This window comes from Lontra canadensis, unplaced genomic scaffold (genome assembly GCF_010015895.1).
Source record: "Lontra canadensis isolate GAN:19392208 unplaced genomic scaffold, GSC_riverotter_1.0 scaffold9, whole genome shotgun sequence".
In the NCBI taxonomy this organism is placed as follows: Eukaryota; Metazoa; Chordata; class Mammalia; order Carnivora; family Mustelidae; genus Lontra; species Lontra canadensis.
In genome coordinates this window covers 34,311,456-34,326,725 of record NW_022631003.1, presented here as the reverse complement: position 1 = coordinate 34,326,725, position 15,270 = coordinate 34,311,456, and the positions used below count along the sequence as shown (strand labels likewise).

General features: G+C 38.5%; 1 protein-coding gene across 13 annotated transcripts in view; it reads right to left on the bottom strand.

Moving 5' to 3' along the window:
* Positions 1-15,270, bottom strand: part of SOX5 (SRY-box transcription factor 5) — a 976,694-nt gene that overhangs the window by 12,422 nt on the left and 949,002 nt on the right. The gene's annotated exons all lie outside the window — the stretch shown is intronic.

Below are 15,270 nucleotides of genomic sequence, written 5' to 3'. Positions count from 1 at the left end.
TGCTGAGAGTCTGCTGTATATATTCGGCTAAGAACAGGACCACCAAGGACACCCGCTTAACAGACTCTCTTTATAGTAAATGTAGCTGTTAAAATAGACAACAGTTACATTAAAACACACACACACACACACACACACACACACACTCCATCAACATGATCTGATCATCTCCAGGCAATGAAGACTTCACTGTACAATCTTTGGGGAATATACTAGGCATGGATTGCCTCTCAGGTTTTAATTTAATGGTGAATAGGGCAATAAATGCTACATATTTTAGAAAGAGTTTTCTATTCTGAAGCAAAGTCTTTTAAGAAGAAAAAGCAAAATGGAGGCAACTGGAGTAGAAAAAAGATGAAATGTTGAGTGACTGCTAAGTTTTCAAGTTCATCTGTATGGATCTTGTACCATCTCACCAAGAGACTAAAATTAGCAAATGATGGGCAGGAAACTAACCATTAGTTTTTACACTACGTAACTTCTAATCATCTAACCCTAAAGTACACAATACAATAAAATTAATTAGTTACCCAAAATGGAATTTACAATACTTCCCAAGAGCATGTCAGTGGGAGATAGTGGAAGTTAACGAGGTAAGCTGCATTGTTTTTGTGACTTTTCACATAGCTGATTCTCTGGCATGTGAACACGGAAATGAGATAGGACTGGAGGAATAAGGGAATGTGTGGTGTGCCTTTAATTAAAACACTTTACAAATGTAAATCAAAATGGTAACATTGGCACATTTTAAAAATTCTTGCTGACAATAAATTCGGAAGACTTAAAGGAATTGAGGTAAAGGGGCTATACTAAAACCTAAGTGCTTACATTGTAAATACATGGCATATAAAAATACAATCATTCCATGGCAAATAATTACCATATAATTTCATATGAAAATTGATCCTATACTAAATGAAAGTTTATATTTAGTTCTTTTTTTATTTTAAGATTCTACTTATTGAACTGAGAGAGGGAGAGTGAAAGAGAGAGAGTACAAGCAAGGGACGGGGCAGAGGGAGAAGCAGACTCCCACTGAGCAGGGAGCCTGATACGGGGATCGATCCCCAGACTCTGGATCATGATCTGAGCTGAAGGTAGATGCTTAACCGACAGAGCCACCCAGGTGCCACCCAGGTGCCCTATGTGTTTAGTTTTTATGTATGGGGTATATATCAATCTTCACGTGGATAGTTGTCTAGACAACATACTGAAACATCAGAAGAATGAGTTGAATGTAAGAATCGTTCTCAAAAGTTTAAATTCAACTTTATTTAATTCAATACCTATATTCAATACCAAATTCAATACCTATATTTAGGTATATAGGAGGAGAAAGAATCAGCCAAATGTTATAAAGCCCAAATGCTGGTAGCTTGAGAAGATTCCTCTGATCCTACTCCTTCCAATTCCACCATCTCTGCTGTTCCCTTCCCCAAAAAGTCCATCTCTATGCACTATCATTCTAAAATTCAACCATTTAAGTTTCTGTTCCTTGGAGTAAATCTTTCCTTTTCTAAAAGCCTCTTTTCAAAAGAGCCAACATTACTCAAAAAGGTAACATTTTGATTCCCAAAGTTCCTATAATTAAATTGATCTTTTCTAAATAGAGGCACCTGAAGGTGTCTGGGTGATTCAGTGGATTAAGTGTCTGACTCTTTATTTCAGCTCAGGTCATGATCTCAGGGTTGTGAGATTGAGGCCTGACAGGGCTCTGAGCTAAGTGTGGAGCCTGCTTGAGATTTTTCTCTTTCCTTCTTCCTCAACCCCTCCCCCCAATCTCCCCCTTAATTAATTAATTAATAGAGGCAGCTGAAACAGAATGAATTCAGTTTGATATTAGGTAGAAGGGGAGTAAATGGGGAAGATCCTGAAAATGGAAAACACTCAAGAAATTGAGCTCGGGGAAACAGAAAAAAGTGCTGATGGGCACAAATGATAATTCTTACCAAAGTTAGACTCTTAGTCCCATCTGGCTCCAATAAAAAACGTATTAGTCAAGAATTTGTACAGACAAAGAATACCTCATGGCCCCACTTTAAGATCAGTGTTCTAGAATACAAATCCAGTACAGCACTTTTACTTAATGCCCTTCAATACTATCCAAATGTTGGTTTAAAACTGACAAGATTCGCTGGTTTTTCTCTCCTCTATGTTTTTTCTATCAAAAAAATAAATAAATAAATAAAAAACACATTTAAAGAAACATTTGCTAAAATTCTGAAATGCTCTGAGTAATCTCAGAGTAGAGGGTGCAAGCGTATTAGTTACTAGAAAGTAGTCAAAATGGGTCTTGAGAATTTATAAATAAAGATCTAACAAGATGACCTATATGCTTTCTCTCTTGAATACAAATTAGCAATTAGATAACAATAAGATTTCCTTTAGAAAGATGATTCTGACCTGGCTAATCAAATCTTATACAATACTGTAGATTTACTGAGATCAAAGGGCAACATTAGGTAAAGTCTATTTTTACTTGAAAAATCTTGTGACCCCATGTTGACTTGAGCAAGGATCCAAATGAATTGTATCCCATCTACAGAAGAAAATATAGTTTTAGATCATATACTTTTTTGGGGTCAACTAAATGATTCTAAAACCCAGCCTTTAAAGAAGTATTATTACTGTGCTAATATTCACTTAGGCAATTTGACAGCTGGTCTTGGGCTCTAGGGCTCATTTAGCTGACTTGCTTAATAGAAAACAACACATGTATTATTTGTGTATGACACCACGCTATGGTGGGAATCAACGAGCAAAGTCAAGAAATATCTAGAGATGTAAGCAATGAGTTGATTAGAAGTAGTCGGTAAAGATCTGTACCTCTGGAAGGGCAAAAGACCATTGGGATTAATGGGAAGAGGACATACAGAGAAAAAAAAATGGGTTTGGGGGTCCAAAACATCACTTCTTGACCAAACTCTGCTGTGTATATTAGCTATGCTACTTTAGACAAATCAATTCTCCTCCCTGAGTCCCAGAATCCTAATTTGTAAAATGGGGTTTAAATATAATGATAGATTCTCATCAGCTTAACAAATTAAGGTATCTGTGTTTTTAATATTAGGGAAAAAACTCAATGAGGGAAATTGAAAAAATAAAGATTCTTCCTGACATATATGAATTACAGGAATAATTAGTTCAATACCAGTATTAAGTAACTTGCCGTGGGTATGACCTTTTATTTTCTATGGCTGGAGTAGTGGACAAATACGCATTCAAAAGGAGAGTTTGGCTAACAACACTAAGAATTGTTGAGATTTTTTAAAATTCCTCTTGTCTAACATTTGAACAATCTTTTTAATCTTTTTCATTTTTCATTTGATGTTCAGGCGTGATGGTTTTTAAGTCTAGTACATACTTAAATTGAAAGCATCTCTTATTCCATTACTTCAACTCATACAGAATATAACTAAAAATTCACCATTTATAGAGGCTCAAACAAATATCCTGTGTTATTTCATAGAGCAATGAAAACAAAATAAAACAAAACACACACAAAAACTCTTCTTTTTTAGAAGAGGTAGATACTTCCTTTACCTAATCCCAAACTAAACAATTCACGACTAAATAGTCCCTCTGTTACTCCTTGAAATTGGGATTCATGTAAGTGATGAGCTTTGCTCCCCAGCAGACACACATACACAAATAGAGATGGGCTGTGGATCAGCTATCATAATGGACATCCCTGAAATAAAGCTCACAAAGCTATAAAACTCATAAAAAGCACATGCATGAAATGACAGAATAGAGTGTGACTGTCAAATGTTGACTCAGTAACAGTTAAACCCCTTCTGGCTGCACTTTTTTTTTATGGTCTACTTCTATACTAATGACACGGGAGGAAGAATGAAACAAAAAGGTTTTTAACCCTCCAATTATGTGAACCTCACAGACCACCAAAGAAGATGAAAGATTATTTATAATGTCATAATGATTTATCAGTTGGAGATTTTTCTCATCAGCTCAAGTAAAATACAAAGAAATAATGTGTATGTCCACCCCCTCAACTTCTTGGTTCCACTCTTGCTTATTGAGAACGCCATTTCCTAAAAAATAACCATCCACGCACATCATCTAACAGCACAAATGGGAGAAAAGGCTTTCTTGTAAATTGTATATAAATTATATACAGATACATTCTCTCTCTCTCTCTTTCCTCTCACATGCAGGCACATACACACACTTCCCTTTAAGACTAACAAAAACATAAGTTGAAGAAATCATTCACTAATTTTATTCTGGTCAACCATAAATGTATCCAGTGGGATATTTCCAGATACACTAGTACTGTGTGATCCGGTATCCTGTAGGAATATTTCCATCAGAGGATCAGTCATAGAGCTATGGAAACTAAGGGGTTGGAAAGGTCCATAAATGGCCTCTGGTCTACTCATCTAGAAAATCATCCTTATTTAATCTTGATGTTTTCTTTTACAAAATCCAGAGTTTCCCCTTGTGGAGAAAATCATGAATTAGAACACATAATTTTGTTCACAGTCTAATTTCCTTTCACGAAATTTAGTAGCCACCTTCATGAAATGTTTCCTAAGTATAATTTCACCTAAATTTCTTAGAAACTTAGTTTTATTAGGCAATCTGGTCAAAGTGAAGTATACTGGCAGATCAAGTTTTCTTAAAAAGTACTGTGAAGTTGAAGAATGACAGAATGGTTTTGAAGGAAACACAGTTTCTATGAATTCACGTCAATCCAGATGAATAATTTTCCAAGATAGTAGCATGATTTATAGATAAAATTGGCAAATCCCTATCTATGATTTTTAAAGAACTGATTTAAAGTAGGAGAAATATTAGAAAGTTAATGACGATTAACTCTGATTTATGAAAGACGAGAGAAATTTGAAAAACAATGACCTGAGCACTTAATGTGAGTTCCAGAAAAGACAAAACTGGTGGTTACAAACTTTGGCTAAGAGCGCATAATAGAGGATGTAGTGACAACAAAAAGCCAGTACGGATTCATTAACAAAAACAATATTATAGGGACACCTGGGTGGCTCAGTTGGTTAAGCGGCTGTCTTCGGCTCGGGTCATGATCCCAGCGTCCTGGGATCGAGTCCCACATCAGGCTCCTTACTCGTCAGGGAGCCTGCTTCTCCCTCTGCCTCTGCTGCCACTCTGCCTGCCTGTGCTCTCTCTCTCTCTCTTTCTCTCACACAAATAAATAAATAAATAAAATCTTAAAAAAAAAAATTTAAAAACCAATATTATAATGACCTTAGTTTATTTTTCTACAGTAACTGGAATGCAGACCAGGGATGCTCAATGGTCATAATGTTTTGGGCTTAACTCAGCTTTGGATTATGTTCTTAACAATATCCTTATTGTCATTATGGAGAAGTTGCATTGGACTCTGAAAAAGAAAGTTGAATGGGATGGGAAAAGCAGATACAAAATGCCTGTCTTTAAATATCTTAAGAATTAACTTATTTTAAAAAGACTCGAGCCCTGTTATGGGTGAAAAAGGGATAGAATTTGGCCATCTAAAGTCAAGAGACACAACACTGATCGATGGCTGTAAGTTATCAGGTAAACTATAATAAGCCACAGAGTTGTCTAATAGTCAAAGGTATCTGTCCAGTAAGTGAGTTGCCTCAAGATGTAAAAATTTTCCCCCTTCTGGAGATTTTTGAGAATTGGAATAGGACTACCTATGTTTGGCATACTAAAAACACTGAAGAGGAAATCAAGGCTGTTTTCATTGTCTTTCAAACCTGCAATTCTATGTCCTACTTTACTGGATACTCCCTAAACCAGAACTAAAAAATTGTGACCAATATATAAAACTATACATATTTTCTCTACCATAAATGACAGTTTTCTCTAAAGTTTTTAGGTTCCAAACCTTAAGGGCACTCCACTTGTAACTGTGAATTCTACCATCATTTTCTTAAAGTCAAGGAAGAGATTTCAAATTATGGGAAATAAAATAGGGTTATTGAGACATATTTTGTGAAGAGACTGTCAAATTCACAGAGACAATCAGATTCACAGATCCAGGTACTTTGTGAAAGACACAGTTATATGCCCAAATTCAACATTCCTAATTTAGTCCTTAAAACAGAAAACCACTGCCAGGGACAGGAAAAAGTCACTGAGGTCTGGGGGATTCATGCACAAAAAAACCACTCAAGGGAATCTGTCGAAAACAAATCAGTCACAAAGAAGGCACACATGATCACCGTCATGGCAAAATACTGGTCTTTGCTTTTTTGTCACAGGAGCGCTTATGGTGTGTACTCATGGAAACGGGAAGGCAGGAGAAGAAAAAACTAAGACCCGAGGGTTTTCAAATGTTTGTGTATGTGGTCAGCGTTTAACCAAAGTCTAAAAAAAGATGTTGTTATATTTCAAAGCAGGGCAGATAGAGATACTGCACTGAGTTAAATCACAAGAGTTAACGTGAGAAAAACAGGAGGCCAACAAAAACAATAGAAATCACGGCCAAGGCAGGATGTCCGGTAGGTGGGAGGGCTGCATAGATGTAAACACAAAACTTGAACATTGTCTGATGATAATTGTTCTATAAACAATGGGCAACTCCGTTATTGAGCTTCAGAAATGTATAGAATTTTTCTCTTTAATTTTTCCTTTTCATGGAATAAAAGCTATAAAACTGTTAGCTTTCTTATGAATGTAGCCTGAGTTAGCCAGCAGTCACCTCAGTTAAATAAATATAATTGGACTATTTTTAAGAGTCATGGCTTGGTTCAGAATTGCTGGGCCTGACAAATAGAAATGGGCACATCGGAGTTATAGTTCACTTTTCAATTATCCATGGTTGTTTTAAGGGAAGTGAGAGAAAAATACAGATTAGAACAGATATTTAGAATCTCAATTTAATCAACAGCTAAAACTTCACATGTTTTATCCACCCTGCTTACAAGAAGCAAAACCAATACGATGGAGCGTGTTCTTCTGTTTTTTTTGTTTTGTTTTCCGAGCTCATCCTTTAGTGAAGCGGCTGGTGGTGAATGGTGAGGGAACAGAGACCTAGGAAGGGAACAGACGCAGGAAAAACAAAGAATGGGAAGAATGAGGTACACATTATGGAGATGGGGACTGCTTATATGAGATTTCTGTAATAAAGCCTCAAGACTGTACTAATACACATGACCCATGCCAGAGCACAAGCTAATCATCAGACACTGGGTACTTTCTCCAACTTCTTCAGCATGGTCCATTAGAAAAGAGACTGAGCTCCAAGGCACAGGACCTTGGCTTAAAAACTGGTCTCCTGCTAGAATTCCTGTAATCTTCTCAAATCTCATTTTTATTTTTAAAACAAAGATAGAATACTGTTCTGCTCATATTACAGGACGAGGTTGCATGCTGATGGGAAATCACTTTGTAAAGGGTAAAAGCACAAAATAAATAGTAAGAGCCATTATTATTCCTATGACCCATAAGCAAGTCTTTCTCATTTGTTAAAAAAAAAAAAAAAAAAGGAGAAGCGATATGCTTGGAGAGATTCAATGAGACCCTTCAAAATACATGCTCAGTTCAGAATATTTTCCTCATCATTTTAAATCCATACTGGTAAAGTATTTGGAATAAATGACAATACAGAATGCAACACATCTAGTAAATATAAGAGGGTAATGGAAAAACGAAGCTCTCTAATTATTTCAGCGCTTTAATGTTTGTCTTGAAGGTAGCATGTGATCTTGGGGATGAGGAGGAGGCAAGGGAGAAGCGAAGGAAAGACCATTCTTAATAGATCAGGTTTTTAAAGAGAACACTTCTGGTCCAACAACAAAAGTGACTCTTACTTCACTTACAGGAAATATAGAAAAATCAGCAGCGTGGGCCCATGGATGCCAAGTTACAACCCTACCACCTTGGCATCACTCTACCGTATTATTTTTCTAGTGTTTTATCTACGCAACATAGAACTATACTTTAAAAATATCTGGATCATCCTCTACGTGGTGTTTTCAAAACTTGCTTTTTTCAGGAATACTATTGTGAGCATCTCCTTGTGTCTTTAAATGAATAGACAATTTCAATCATCAGAGAGGCCTGTGGGTGTCTATCCGAAAGCCCAATTTGGCATGCCCTGTGTGTCTCATTTTATTGGACCATCCTGCACTAACCCCTCTACCAGAATGATGTAAAGAACACAAGACTCTCTGTTTGAAAACATGCACAGCTTTTCTAGGCTTGAAAATTAAACCATAAAAAGTTTACTGGAAAAAAAAAAAAAAAACCTTTAAAAAGCTCCTTAAAAACTCACACCATAATTGCTCCCCACCAAGCGTGGGCACTTGCTAGCTGCAAGTAGTGGCACTGTGACAAATGTAGCAAAACTGAAAGCGGGCTATACTAAGAGAAAGAAAAAGTCTTCCACTGGCCATCTGTGAAAATAAGGCATGTGGCCATTAAATGCAGAGGCTGTAAATATACACAAACTCCATGAAGCAAATGGCAAAAAAGGACTAAACTTCAAGCTCAAACAAATCAAAATGTTTAATGCATAGTTACCACTGCTGGACGAAAACAGCTCTGATCTTTGCAGTCTGCAAACTCGGCATGTATTTCAATTAAATACCCCCAAAAAGAAAAGAAAGAAAAAAGAAAGAAATGAAAAGACACAGAAGAAAACCATCTGGAACAAAAGGCTATAGACAGCCCATACTCAATTTCTAGAAACAAACAGCCCCTTTAACTTGCACCAGCCTGTCGAGAATGTCGATTGGAATTATTGAAAGGCTGACATCTAGAGTGATGGATAGGTGATGACATAATAGCTATTTGCCTTTTTGTCATGGTCTTCGCAAACTGGCTGCTCTGTGCTGATAATATTCACTAAGGGGTTTTTCTCTCCCCTCCTGTCCCATAAGAAGTGTTCCCTAGCTAAGACACTCAGAAATGAGGTTTTATGAATGAAAAACAAAAGAGAAGAAAACCCAAGGATCAAATGCCAACTTGCACATAAAAGCTGGTCTCGATTTCCTAATAATCAGTCTCCTAGAAAGCAGTTCTCTATCCATTTGATATAAATTTTCAGAGTAGAGAGACTCCAATAATAAAAAGGCAAGCATTCAATGTCAGATTTGTGTGTGTCTTTTAAAGTTGTGGAATAATTAATACGTAAATGTAGAGATTAAAAAATAATCTATACTCACTTTAATAAAGCAACAATATTCATAATCTGTGTCACTGTAGTTTTTCCTAGACGAATTCCAACCAGCAGACTTAAAAGTTTGGGTTTTTTTTAAAAATCGCTCACCATGCTCACACGCACTCCCCGTCCCCGCACAACCCCCCATCCCCCACTGTGAGGCAATGATCTATCTCACTTCCTCCCGAAGGATTTACCTAACCGCCTTCCTCCTTCATGAATTCCCCCCCCCACTAACCACTGAAATACCTAGTTCTAATTCGACTTCTCTAATTCATTTTAGCTAAAGGCAACATCTACAAAAGCCATCCATAAATCATTAATTAATTGTAGTGTCTTCCACTGAATGCAGAGGCATGAATTCCTTCATATTCAGTTTTTCAAAGCGAAACCTGTAATTCACAATTCCTCACATGCCTTGTCCTTATCTGAGGGAAGGAGCATGTGTTAGATAATGCTGAACTAGAGACACTGTGTCAGTTTCTGAAGAGTTAACACGACCGGCCCCATCCATCAGATGGCCAGCGAAGCATTGGGAGAGAATGATGGATGTAAAATTATTACAGGGCTGCCATCGATACACTTACTGCCATTTGTAACTAATGCTGGGACTGACACACTTTTTTTCATTATTAAACATCCGCATTAAGTCAACATTGGTCACTGTCATTTCATGTTTGGCACTCTGTTAAAGGGAAAGAAAGAGGTTGACAATAGCAGAAAAGGAGGAGGTTGTAGTGGAAGAGTTTCCAAGCGGCGAGTGATAAAAATTAACCTCTGTTTACAAATGAGTCTATACAGTGTGTGCTAAGGCTTCTTAGGAGTATGACTGACAAGTGAAAGGAGAGACTGCCATCATTGTGGAATAAATTATGGTTTAAAATATACCTCTGACTCTCTAAATTTCCCCCTTATTCTATGGAAATTTACAATGGATTTTCACTGAACCTCAGGAGAAAAAGCAAGGCACTGTGCCAGGTATCCTTCCTTGCAGTCATAGAAGAATTCATAGCATGTGTAGGCATTTAGATTTCAGGTACACTGTAGGCAATTAATGTTTGCTTGGTGGGGCAAATTCTCTATTGTAAAAATCAGATGCACACAACTGCGTGTTGTTGTTGTTGTGAGTGACATCTGTTTTATATGTGAATGTAGTACAGAAGTCAGACTTAACATGTAGACACACGTGCAAGAACACACACTCATCGGTTTAATCTGTCAGCCAAGCAAGGCTGGGGTGTGTGTGTGTGGGTGTGTGTGCATGCTTATGTGCTCTTTACTTCTTTGAGAACTACAGACAACGTATAAGGCCCTGAACACGTAGCAGTGCAAGAACGAAAGTAGTTAGATAGATGGCAACAAATCTAACACAATCAAAACAAACCAGTTTCATGAAGAAAATATTTGAGAGCCTTGATACCATTTTTATCATGCAGCTGTGGGTTACGATGGCCTTTTCCTACTGAATAGCCCTTCTGGTCCTTTTCTTCTCTGCCAATATACTCTTTGACCTTAAGCTGTCCCTTGGTCTCCAGGAGGATAAGCTAAGGTCTGTAATTCAGTCCCCAAATATAATTCACGGTCAACTTCAGGCAGCTTCTCTTGCTTTGGCCAGTAGTTCTCTTCACGGTATGCATTCAACCCATTTCTACCCAAATGAGATGTTTATGAGTCTTCTTGAGGGGTGTAGGGAAACATCTCTATGTGAATAACGTAAGAAACACCCCTATGTGAATGAAGGAGGAAAGGAACACATCTCTATGTGAAAGGACCGAAAATAGCAAAGAGAAAACTGCTTCTCCTTCCTGAGCTGGCCTGCCTTCATGGCACAGTTGTTATGTTCAGCAACATTTTATGACCCTGAGGGAAAAGCTAAGAGGATCACAGAGATTTCAACCCTGGTATCACTGAGCTGTTGAACTAATGCCACCAACTGCCTCCTCCAGAACTTCATTATGTGCCAAAAATTATGAGGATTTCCTGACACACGTAACGAAATACCTGCCCTAAAAGTACGACAGCAGGAGCGCCTGGGTGTCTCAGTGGTTTGGCCTCTGTCTTCGGCTCAGGTCATGATCCCAGCATCCTGTGATCGAGCCCCATATCGGGCTCTCTGCTCAGCAGGGAACCTGCTTCCTCCTCTCTCTGCCTTCCTCTCTGCCTACTTATGATCTCTATCTGTCAAATAAATAAATAAATAAAATCTTAAAAAAAATTTTAAAAGTATGACAGCATAGGCGTCATTCCCCTAGGATAACTACACTGGGGGTAAGGGAAAGAAGCAGGGAACCTTCTGGTCTATACCACATTTCAGTAAAGTGCATTGGGTCTCTATTCTATTAATACCGCCTGGTGGTATCAGGACAAAAACTGAGGTCTGCATGATTTCCTATTAACTATGGCTACCTTCACACATAAGGTCGGAACCCGAGTATGCCGTTAGTCCTATGGTCAAGATTGTGCCACGTGGGTGTTAATGAAGCAAAGAGGGTGGTTTTGACAAACTCAGTTTATGGCGGGTCTGATTCTCCCCACCTGAGAAGATTTTTTTTTTATTCATCCACAACACTAATCTGTGAAGATAAGATTATCCGAATATGCAATCAGGCTATAATTAACCTGAAATGACAATTATAAATAACACAGTGTCCCAGAGTTTCCAAGAAACCTGACATACACAGTTTTTTGGGTATGTTGAAACACTTCCAAGAAAAGTAAAAAATGAGAAATCTTTTAGAAGTCTTCAATTAAAATGTGTTTTAGTAAAAATGACTTTCATTATGTGTTTTGGTGTATATTACTAGAAAACATTTGTCCCTATCTTCACACCTCTAATTGTTTTTACTACCAATTACAGCTTTTCAGAATTAAGACTTTCTGCTTGGGACAACCATGTTGGTCATTTAAAATGTGGAGAAAATACTATGTATGAGGTTTGTGTACTCGAGAAAACAGATCTCCATGGCAGGATTCCAACATAGGGATCTCAGGTCCTGCTATCTATTACCTCTTGGACCAGTGGGAAACACCAGGCTGGATTTCCTCTCTTTTCCCTTTTCCTTTCTCCCAGATCCTTTCTATCTGTTTCTTTCTTTTATCCACCAATCCCCCATCCCCAATCCCGCCCCTCCACTTCACATACTTTCTGGATTTAGGAATATTGTTTTAGTGAGAGAAATGTCCTTCTTTTGGTATTCAAATGATACAATAGAGTGCAAAAAATTTCATCACATATCCTGTTTATGTCTTTCAAAAGGAAGCAAAATTTCAAACCAACTACTGATCTACCTGTGCTCTGGCCATGGGTAAAGTCGGGCAATTATAAAGATATATTAAAAGGGTAGGTATTAGGAGAAAAACAACATAGGCATAGTGCTGTCACTTCATGTGGAAGAATAAGCAGGTACCTTGGTCGCTCAGGTATTGAAATGATCTCATCGGCTAAGCAAAATGGGTGAGGCCTTTATTTACTTCCTACCAGTAGGTTCACACGAAGATGCCATCATTAACAGTCAAAATACTAATTTGATTTAAACCATATACTTTATGAAGGAGGGGACATATTTTCTTGTTCAATAGAGTAGCTCAAGTACACAATCCTACCACCCTTGATTTGTAGCAGGTGTTAATTAAAAGATATAAATTTGACATTATCTCATATCCATGAGTTGCACGTGGATTCAATCATTAATATTATAGAAATGGCACCCAAGCTTAACAGGAAAAGGCAACCACAGTTAATGCCTGCTCAGAGGGCTTCAAAGAACGCCCTCTCATTGTCAGGTATCAAGGTGTCATTCAGGTCCTTCTGCTGAAAAGATTCACTGACACTTCCCCGAAGTCGGCCATGCTATTACAATAACGGAACTGTTTCACTTCCTTATTTTAAGATTTTCACTGAAAAACCCATGAAAATATAAGACTGTAGTTGATGTAACTCAACTGCATTGAAAGGGCATGCGGACGAGATCTGGGGAAGACAGGCTTCTTAAGAATGGAGACATCTTAACTGGCCAACAGCTTTTGGCAGGTATGACTCCAAAAATAGTTACAACGCTAGAAAAGAGAAGGGGAAACTGAAGGCAGTCATGTTGAACAAGAGGCAACTATCCCTCTTGCAACACAAATAGAGAGGGTGCCAATCAGAGAAGTCAAATAGAGTCTGATTGTGGAGGGGGAACAAGGAGCGGAAATGAAGTCCGCTAACAATGGACAGCAAGGGAGCAAAGTGAATGCAGATGGCTCTACTCCGAGTACTTAATCAGAGGGCTGCGCACAGTCACTGGAGCCGGCTCCAAGTCACGTGTTAGAACAACAGCTGATCTGTATTAGAGAAGATTAACTCGCAGTGCCATGGTGGAGGGCCCAGGATTATTTTATGTACTTCCACTGCCTTACAAGCCGTCAGCACAATTACTGCCCTCCGATCTGAATGAGTGATCTGTAACCACAGCTAAACAGCATGCTGCTTAGGGGCCCAGGAGCTTCATGAAGATGAATTTCCATACCATCAAAGTGCTTTTAATGGGTTCCCTGATCCAACCACAAGGCCTGTTTTGCAAGTATATAGAACTCAGGATGAAGGCTTCCTGTCCGAAAGGATTTGGTCGGTTGTCACTTGACAATTCCCAGCCAGCACAGGGGAGGAGAAGGGGGGAGATAGGTAGAGTTGTCTCTGCTTTGGAGGATTAAAAAAAAAGGGTACAGATGCTTGCTGAATGCAACCAACTGCTGTATCCACAGCTGAATTCAATGCGCTTAACAAATAACGGCAATTTAGCTATGCTTGCGAGGAATAGCTTGAGTCACTTTGCATTAGCATCTGGCTGAGTGTTAAACTCCTTTCTACATGGGGAGCAGAGAAAAGGAATTTCTGTTCAAGCATCCTTTCAAGAATGTTTAAATATTTGAATATAAATTCCTTTATGCTTGCTATCATTCCTTCTTAGAGCTGTCACTTTGCTTTTCCCCTTCCCTTCTGGCGCTTAGCTAGAGAAATTTTGTGCCCTCCTCGCTGTACCAGTATCGCTCTCCTTCTGCCTTGTGCCTGCCAGCGATGCCTCCCTAACCGCGCTTGTGCTCTCGCCTCCCGGAACAGAGCAGAACTGGAGGCATTTCTCCATCCTTGGGACCCACGTTTGGAGCGGAGGAAAAGTACAGCTGTGACGGGATCACACACAGATAGCACCTCCACTTGCAGATAGTGAGCTTCTTAGAGGCTACACATCAAATTCCATCTAAAACCCGGGAAACCAGAAAGCTACCCAATTAGCAATCTGCTCCTTCTGGACACTACTGTTTGACTCGAAAGCTTCCCATGATGGTTAACTTTCAAATCATTGCTAAGTAGCTGATCATTTTTTCCCTCTGATTTACTGTATCTCTCTTCAGCTACGGGATTGTGAAAACAAGACCCAGTCACATTCCAAAATTTCAATTCAAAAACACCAAACAGGACCAAGATCACTCCGAGCATTCTGCAATGGCCCAATATTTTTCTGAGTAAAATACAACGCAGCTTAGATAAAAGAGTTTGAAATTGTTACATCTCGAAATTCAGCATTTTCACCGGGCTTTGGTAAAATGATCATGTCCGAGTTTTAAAAAGCACATTTTGTTTGGTAATTAAAGTCAAAATTTCCAATTGTGTAGTCATCTAAACCTTGACAGTGCTTTGCATTGGAAACATATTATGACAGGCTCAGAATCCTAGTTACTTAGACTATGAGCATGGGTATCATCCAAGCTTATGCTGATTAAAGAAGATTCAGCATTTTCAAATCCAGCTCATCCCCAAATACAAGTTAAGCATCTCTGTAAAGCAAAACTTTCACTCGGACTCAGATATTTCAAATGCCATTCCATTTTAATGCAAACTGATGGCAGAAAGGGGGATATTAATTGTCAATAAGGTTTGGAGATGGATAGAGGAGAATTATAACTCCTTTCATTTCCAGATGGTTTTGATTAGGAAGGGCATGAAGATATCTGTACTGACCGGGTGAGCGGGGAGAGGAGCGGGGGAGAACCTTGCTTCTGAGGCGGTGAGAAGATAAGAAAACAAAGGAAAAACAAAACATTTAGGCAATTTAAGTATTTTTGGGAAGTCCATTATTTTATGA